The following is a 9,689-nucleotide window of genomic DNA, read 5'->3' on the forward strand; positions in this document are numbered from 1 at the left end:
ATAGCATCAATTGGGGTCAGCCCTGAAGACTTCGTCTTCTTCAGAGGTTGCTCAGCAGCATCCACTCTTTCTTCTGTATCAAGCTCATCTTGCCTGCTTCTCTTCTGAGCTGACTTAGGTCTCTCCTGACCTTTTTGAGCAACTGACTTCAGCTTCTTTGCCGGCGACTCAGCATCTTTAGAAGGAGTCCCAACAGCTTTTCTTTTGCGGGCAGCTGGAGCCTTTGTTCTTTTGCCCTTTTTTGGGACAGTCTCCTCAGCAGGCTGATCACCACCTTTGGCTTTCTTAACCGGTTGGTTATACTTCAGGGCACGCAGCGCAGCAGCTGTGATCTCAGAACCTTGGGCCTCAGTTTCCTCGGTTAGGTCAATCTGATGGTCTTTTGAGGATTCTGGTTATGAGTGAGCCCAGCCTTAAAGTTCTAGTGCTCCTTTGGAAGCCGGCTATTAAGAAAACTGGCATATTGATGGGCTTGTAGGTCAGCATATGCCATATGAAGCATTGCTCGAAGTTTGTCGCTGAGCTGGTGCAATTAATCTTAGGGTAGATGTAATTGGTCAGCAGGTAGTGTGCCATCTTTTGGTGCTAGCCCATTGAGGAACTGGAGATTTCTCCAGAATGGCCAGGGGGCTTGCAGAAGGTGGCTAAGTACCCAGTTCCTTCATAATCACCAGTTCTCCTTAGTTTTGTCCCTTCATTCTTTAACTTCAGCAAGTTTGCAAGGTAGGTAGGGTTGACAAAGATTGTTTTCTCTTTTACCACTGTTACTAGGCAGTCCTGGTTATCGTCAGCAACCCGTAGATTATGGTAGAATTCCCTTACTAAGTCAGGGTAAGTTGAATCTCTAATAGAGAATAGCTCCGTCCATCCATTCTTCGATATCCATTCACAGAATGGTTGCTCGGTTTCTACGAAAGCCTCAGAGAACCATCTTGAGAAGTCTATCTTCCACTCTCTAATGTCTTCGAAGACTTTAGTGTAGGTTCTGACTTTGGTCGGCTTTCCTTTAGAGGAGGTAGCTTGGCCAGCTTTGCCTTTGCTCGGTGTAGTGGCCTTAGTCATTTCAGGCAGAGTAGTATGCTTAGAAGGTTCATCGGAACTGGTCTTAGGGTGACCGGCACCGGAGATGTTTACTGAAATCTTAGTCATAATTCCAGAGAGGGGTTTGGAAGTTTTGAGAGTTTTTAGAGAGAGAGAGCTTATGCCAGAGAATTCGGTAAGTGTAAAGAGATAAAAATGGGGATTTACCCATTATTTATAGCGGTGAAGGGTGGATCTTATCGAATCCATATGTCAGTTTTGCCTTGGGATTGTCAACCGACAATGATCCTGGCTTTTATGACACATTCGGTGCATACGTCATCCTAGGTGGCTATTCGCGTGCTTTAGCATTAAATGCAACAGATCTTGTACTCAGCGTTTAGGATTCTAAACGTTCTATATTCTGAGTAGTCAGTTTTATACAAACGGATGGTTTAAGTGGTTGGTTGCTCAGTTTAAGATAACTACTTAGTGCGCATATTTGCTCAGTATGTGATATTTATTCATTCAGCATTAAACACTCAGCATACATCTATTCACTCAGCAAATAATATCATAAGTCATTCAGCATGGTAATTTACTCAGCATGAATATATATTAAGAGCTGGAATTTACTAAAGAGGATTAAACATACCAATGGCTTCTCTCAGTATGCTGAACTGCTCACGAGCCAGTGGCTTTGTGAAGATATCCGCAAGCTTCTCATCCGTTGGGACATAGGTCAGCTTTATCTCACCCTTGAGTACATGGTCTCTAATGAAGTGATGTCTGATGCTGACATGCTTCATCCTGCTGTGCTGAATTGGGTTCTTTGATAGATCAATTGCACTTTTGTTGTCACATTTGACCTCAATTGTCTTTATTTGAACACCATAGTCTTCAAGCTGTTGCTTAATCCATAAGACTTGGGCAACACAGTGTCCAGCAGCAATGTACTCAGCTTCAGTGGTAGACAAGGCTACTGACGCCTGCTTCTTGCTGAACCAGGATACAAGACAGCTTCCTAAGAAGTGACATCCTCTAGAGGTGCTTTTTAGTTCAAGCTTGTCTCGTCTATAGTCAGCGTCAGTGTATCCAACGAGTGTGAAACCATGAGTGTTGGGATACCATAGACCTACGTTCACTGAGCTTTGCAAATATCTAAGGATTCTTTTTACAGCTATGTAATGAGATTCCTTAGGGTTAGATTGATATCTAGCACAGTAGCATACTGAGAACTGAATGTCCGGTCTACTTGCTGTTAAGTAAAGTAGAGAGCCTATCATACCTCGATACAATTTGCTGTCTACTGACTTACCATTCTCGTCAGCACAAAAGACAGTGTCAGTGCCCATAGGGGTAGATATTGGCTTGCAAATTTCAAGTTCATATTTCTTGAATATCTCCTTGGCATATTTAGCTTGACTGATGAAGATGCCATTTTTCCCTTGTTTGATTTGAAGTCCAAGGAAGAAGTTGAGTTCTCCCATCATTGACATTTCAAACTCAGTGTGCATTTGCTTGCTAAATTCCTTGCACATTGACTCATTAGTAGCACTGAATATAATATCATCAACATATATTTGAGCCAGCAGGGTGTCTTTACCCTTTCTCTTAATGAATAAGGTTGTATCAGCTTTGCCTCTGACATAATTTCTAGTCAGCAAAAAACTGGTCAGCCTCTCATACCAAGCACGTGGTGCTTGCTTGAGGCCGTACAGAGCCTTTTTGAGTTTATAAACGTGGTTTGGGAACTTAGGATCCTCAAACCCTGGAGGTTGATTAACATAAACTTCCTCGTTTATAACTCTATTAAGGAATGCACTCTTAACATCCATTTGAAACAGTTTAAAGTTCATATAACTTGCATAAGCGCATAAAATTCTAATCGCCTCTAGCCTTGCCACTGGGGCAAAGGTCTCACCGTAGTCAATACCTTCTTGCTGACTATAGCCCTGAGCTACAAGTCTTGCTTTGTTCCTGACTACATTTCCTTGTTCATCCAGCTTGTTGCGGAAGACCCATCTTGTTCCAATGGTCTTCTGACTCCTTGGATGTGGCACTAACTCCCATACATCGTTTCTTCTGAATTGATCAAGTTCCTCTTGCATTGCGCTCATCCAGAATTTATCTTCCTCAGCATCAGCGAAGTTCTTTGGTTCCTGAACTGAGACGAAGGCTACGTTGTTGAGGTATCTCCTGAGTTGGTTTCTTGTCATCAGGGTATTCTCAGCGGCATCAAGAATAACACTCTCTGAGTGTCCTCTTGGTATCCTTATCTCCTTTGGTAGATTGATGTCTTGTGCTGTTTGTGTTTCGACAATCTCTGTAGGTGTAGACTGGTCAGTGAAAACAATTTGAGGTTCACTTTTACCTTGGGTCAGCCCTTGAGGGAATGACTCGACGGCTGTATCTTGATTAGCGGGTACTGAGTGTGGATCATCCTCGGTCAGCGGCCGATATCTTCCTGCAGGGTTAGTTTCGTCGAACTCAACATGTACTGACTCTTCTAAAACTTGAGTTCGTTTATTGAAAACTCTGTATGCTTTGCTGTTTGTTGAGTAGCCTAAAAAGATAGTTTCATCAGCTTTTGAGTCAAACTTAGCTAGGCTATCTTTGGTGTTTAAAATAAAACATTTACAGCCAAAGGCACGAAAGTATCCAATGTTGGGCTTTCATCCTTTCCAAAGTTCGTAGGGGGTTTTCTTTAGTATAGGTCTAACAAGAGCCCTATTAAGAATGTAGCACGCTGTGTTGACAGCTTCTCCCCAAAAATACTTTGGAAGCCTATGCTCACTCAGCATTGTCCTGGCTATTTCAACCAAGGTTCTGTTCTTCCTTTCTACAACCCCATTTTGTTGAGGAGTCCTAGGAGCAGAAAAATTATGGTCAATGCCGCTGGCTTCACAGAATTCAACAAACTGTTGGTTCTTGAATTCTCCACCATTATCACTTCGGATGTGAGCCAGCTTTAGGTCTTTATCATTTTCAAGTTTTCTAACCAAATTTGAAAATGTCTCAAAGGTCTCATCCTTGCTACTCAGCAAGATGATCCACGTGTACCGAGAGAAGTCATCTACAATGACCAAGGAAAATCTTCTTCCACCCAGACTCAGCGGCTGGACTGGACCGAAGAGATCCAAGTGCAGTAACTCTAACAGACGCTTAGTTGAGACAATATTTTTACTATGAAAAGATTGTTTGGTTTGTTTTCCAGCTTGGCAAGCGTGGCATAGTTGATCTTTTTCAAATTTAAGTTCTAGCAGTCCCTCAACCAGTTGCTTTCTTGCTAATTTGGCCAAGAGGTCCATGCTTACATGACCAAGTCTCCTGTGCCATAGCCAGGAATTTTCTTCCTTTGACACTAAGCATACAGTTTTTGAAAACTTTTTCTCTAAGTTCAGCATAAAGACATTATCAATGCGAGGGGAAGTTAAAATTAACTCATTAGTCTTACCCTCAAATATTTTACATCCAGTGTTATCAAATATAACTTTTCTCCCATTATCACATAGCTGAGCTACGCTGAGTAAGTTATATTTGAGTCCGCTGACTAGGGAGACTGACTCAATAGTAGGATTACCTCCAACGGTTCCTGACCCTACTATCTTACTCTTTCCTATAAGCCTTGGATTGGCTTTCTCAAGATAGGTTTGAAGTCGATTAGTCTAGTTAAGCTAATCGACTTCTTGAATCACATAAAGAGAAGAGGATCGGTCAAAGAAATGAGAATTCGTAGTTTGGTTGGCAGGGGACTTGGCCGTTCAGGATTGATCCTAGAAGGCCAACTTCTAATCGTATAAACTCATTTTATCACTTTCCATTCGGGTATTATCAGTCAATTGAATGTGTTTCCTAAGCTTTCTTCTAAGCCCAGTAACAAAACTTCTTTTCGAACTAGAAAGAATTAAATAGTCGAAACGGAAGCTATCGAGTAGCACACCAGTAGTCTAAAAGGAAGGTTGTAGTAAGGAGATGCGCTCAAGCTGAAAAAGCTACGATTCTGCTTGAACGGGTCCAGTCCTATTGTCTTTGTTTGTTCTGTGCGCCTGTGCCGGTTAATTCCTTCTTTCCTTTGAAGGAACTGTTGAAAGCCAAAGCGAAGGAATCGCAGGGAATCTCAAGCCCGGAACCTCATCGTGAGTTGGCAATAATTCCAAGCAAGAAGAATCGTATCTACAGTGCCTATCTGTATTTCCATCTAAGGTCTAATTCTTTCGTTGCCCACCTTCCCTCGCGCCAGTAGTGCGATCTGCATACCGAGCGTATTTCCGAGTTCTTCATCATTTGACCTCTTCATCCAATTCGTCTTTCTTTGCTGAGATCGGACCTTCCTCGTGGAACTCGGTAAAGGTTTAACGAGCCTGACAAAATCCAGAATTGGAGAATGCGCAAAAATACTTCTCATTAGGATGGATCCCTAATATATATAATATAAATAACAACAACCTTATTAATATAGGGGGGTCATATGACACACAGCCACATAGTCAAGAATAAAATAAAGACTATATGACGAGAAAAGGCAATATCCATCTGTTATCTGTTTGGTTGCTAAAAAGCGGGCGGCACTAGAGCATTCAACGTCTCCCTCTTCTCTGTCCCCCATCCGTTCCAACTTAAAATAAACATCCTTTTTGTTGTCTCCAAAACTTACGCTTCCTCCTCGTTTACGCTCAAATGTGATGAACTGAGTTTCATCACCAGTCATATGCCTCGAGCATGCGCTGTCAATATACCACATCTTTGACTTCTCAGCACATCTCAGGCTTACCTGTAATGTAACTAGTTACTCTTAGGTACCCAATTATTTTTGGGTCCTTTCTTGTTAGGTTCAACAGGTAAAACATCATATTTTATTTTATGGCGACATACTTGAATAGTATGGCCATTCTTTCCACAGAAGTCAGAACTGACCTTCCGTTTAGGATTTCTCACTGACTGGTCAGCACCCCAGTGCTGAGCGTGCCAGCACACCTTTGTGGTGTGTCCTTTCTTCCCACAGAAGTCACACTGGACTTTCCGCTGAGGATTCCATCTCTGCTGACCAGTACCTCGGTACTGAGTATTCAAAGGAATGTTTCTTTTGTTTGGAACCTTTAGTTGGTTCTGGATAGTTGTGATGTCCTTTCTCAGTTTCTTAGAATCTGATTGGACTTCAGAGACAGACTTATGTATGATCTCCATGTTATCATGCAAAGTTGAGTTGTCCTGAAGAAGGAATCTGAGGTCACTCAGCTTGACCTCTTCAACCTCGTCACAGCGCTTGCTGAGTGCTCTAACTTTCTTATTACACTTTTTGACAAGTGTGTAGAGATCACTCAGGGCATTAACCATTTCATTTCTGAGATGGGGTAGTGATATTACCTCATTTGATTGCTCCTCGTCATCAGATGCGATGGAGGGGTCAGCATGCTCAGAGATGCACGGCTCAGCAAGTTTGTCAGCCATAAAATAGATCTTTGCTGACTCAGTGGCATCAGCTTCTGATGATGAAGACTCATCACTGTCGCTCCATGTTGCCACCATTGTCTTTTTGTCGTTCTTTCTTTCTTTCCTCGGCGTGGGGCAGCTTGACTTGATATGGTCACTTTGATGACATTCAAAGCATGTAATGGGCTTTGAGTTGTCCTTCTTGTATTTGCTGTCACTGGACTCAGCTTTATACTTGTCAAACTTTCTGTAAGGCTTCTTAGAATATTTGTCATTCTTTCTGAACAGCCTTTTCATCTTCCTGGTGAACATGGCCATCTCCTCATCATCTGTTGAGCTCGCATCAGTGGAGTCAGCTTTCATGACAAGAGATTTTTGCTTCTTGTCTTCAGACTTTTCCTTCACCTCGAAATTCTTCATTGAGATCTCATGGGTCAGCAGTGAGCCAATGAGTTCATCATATTTGTAGGTGGTTAAGTCTTGAGCTTCCTCAACAGTAGTCTTCTTTGCTTGCCAGTTTTTAGGAAGACTCCTAAGAATTTTCTTGACTTGTTCTTCCTCAGTGAAGATCTTCCCAAGTCTCTTGAGCTCGTTGATGATGTTTGTAAACCTTGCATTCATGTTAGAGATTCCCTCATAATCGTTCATCTCGAACAGCTCGTATAGTCTCATCTGCTGGTTCACCTTAGACTCCTTTACTTTGTTGGTTCCTTCGTAAGGTGACCTCCAACTTCTTCCAGATCTTTTGCGCTGACTCACAACCTGATATCTTATTATATTCTGCAGCATCAAGCGCACAGTATAGCATGTTTATCATCCTCTGTCCATTTGGCCTCAGCTTTGACAACTGTTTGGCCAGCCACAACCTCAACAGGAACAAATGGGCCTTGGACTATTGAAAGCCATGCACTCATATTTGTTGCCTGAATAAAGTTTTTCATCCTATTCTTCCAGAAGGTGTAGTTAGACCCGACGAATAGGGGAGGCCGAGTAATGGACAGCCCCTCAGGTAAGATCTGAGTTGTCTGGTTTCCTGGGAGAAACCGAGTGCTATTTTCAGCCATAGTGGGGATTAGCTCAAGGTAGTTAAACCTTTCTTAGTGAGCTTTTAAGCTCTGATACCACTTGTTGGTCCCTTATAACGTAACAAGTTAGTTCCAAGGGGGGGGATAGGAACTATTTAAAATTTTAATACGTTAAGGCTGACTTCTTTTTCTTTGAAAAGAATTACACAGCGCGCTGAGTAAATTAAGACACTAGCTTAGTCAACTGGTGACTAAGTCAGCTTCTTTCTTTGAGTCAGGAGATAGCACTTGAGTCTATTCCTGAACTCAGATACTCAATGCAACACAACTCAACGTGACCTCTTTACTTGGTCAGTTTTGTTTAAGCAAGCAATATATATATATATTAAGGAGTTTAAGGTTAGAAAGATGTTACTCAGCAGATTTATCCAGGTTCGGCCTCTAAGCCTACGTCCTGTCCCCGGAACACGTTTCGAGCTTTCGAATTCTCTACTGAGCTCTTTAACGGTAGAGCATCAAACCTTTTACAACTTAGAAGCTGAGTATAACAAGAGTACCTTCCTCTATACCTCTACTCACTCCTAATATCTCGCTGAGTACTATAACCGAGTACTCAGCCTCTCCTTTCTAATCTCTAGAAATGATAAAGATTTGTCCTAAACAACAATTGCTAAGACACCTTAGATGATTGAATAATCACTCTAGACTTTTACACGAAAGATATATAATTTGGTGTAAGTATTTGCTTTGCTTTTCCTCACAGAACTTTGAATAGAATTTTGGTCAGCGTAATGGCTTGATAAAGTTCTGTGTTAAATGAAGCAACTGAAGGGATCTATTTATAGAGACGTCTAAGGCATCAGTCATTTCGAATTTCGAAATAACCGTTTGAGTATCTTCTGTCCTCGGTCAGCTTTTAGTCAGTTTGGCAGAATATCTCTCCATTTATGGTAAGGTCAACTAGACAGCGTCCTGTGTCTTCTGAACTTTACCCAAAGTGGAAACACTTTGTCTGGAAGTTGTTCTTGCTCAGCTGCTGTCTTGTACTCTTTGTCGATTCAACTCAGCAGCTTCATTCCGAAGTTGTTCAACGAAGGTCTTCTAGATCCTTCTCTCGCTGAGCTGCGTTTTGTTCATAACGACAATGTTTTGCACACGCGGGCCGAGTGGTCTTGATCTGTTTGACTTGGGCTTTGACTTCCGTATTGGGCTTTAAGCCATTTAGTCTTTATATCTTATAAACAATTTAACTCAACATTGAACAAACACATTATTGTAATAAATCAAAGCATTTAAACTTAGTGTGTTTAGAATATATTTAATTTTACTTAAATAATTTTGTCAAATCAAAATCATGTGGAAAGGTGTTTCAACAGAACCCATCAGCCAACTGATACTCACCACTCTCAGCTTCACTTCTACTCTTCTCCCATACACTTCCAAAGTTTGGATCATCTTGGTACTCCCATTTGATGTGCTCAAAACCCACCAACTCCAAGGCCACATTTTTTAGGAGTGCCACTCATTGACTCAAGGCATCCGCCATCTTGTTTTGTTGACCCACTTTGTGGAGTAGCCTATAGGGAAACTTGTCCATAAAAGAGGACCACCTAGCATACATGGCACTCCAGAGCTGTTTTTGACTTCCTAAGTACTTGAGAGCTTGGTGGTCGGTGTATAGCATAAATTCCTTCCCTATAAGGTAATGCTCCCACGTCTTGAGAGCTCACACTACCGTATAGAACTCCTTATCATAGGTAGCTCATTTTTACCGTGACTCACACAACTTCTTACTGAAGTAAGCAATTAGCCGCCTCTCTTGCATCAACACTCCCCCAACTCCTACTCCACTTGCATCACACTCCACCTCGAATAGCTTGTCAAAATCAGGAAAAGCCAACACCAGAGTCGTACTTAGCTTTTCCTTAATCAATGCAAAACTGCCCTATTGTTCGTCTTCCCACTTGAAGCCTCTCCCATTCTTCAAACACTCGGTCATGGGAGCTACAATAACGCTGAAATTCCAGATGAACCGCCTGTAGAATGTAGCTAACCCATGGAAGCTTCTAATATCCCCAACGGTCTTCGGAGTCGGCCACTCCCGGATAGCTCTCACTTTCTCTTCATTAGCCCGGATTCCATCCCCGCTCACAATATACCCGAGGAACACAAGACTCTCCATCACGAAATCACACTTCTTTGTGTTAGCAA

This window comes from Euphorbia lathyris, chromosome 10 (assembly GCF_963576675.1).
Source record: "Euphorbia lathyris chromosome 10, ddEupLath1.1, whole genome shotgun sequence".
Taxonomy (NCBI): domain Eukaryota; kingdom Viridiplantae; phylum Streptophyta; class Magnoliopsida; order Malpighiales; family Euphorbiaceae; genus Euphorbia; species Euphorbia lathyris.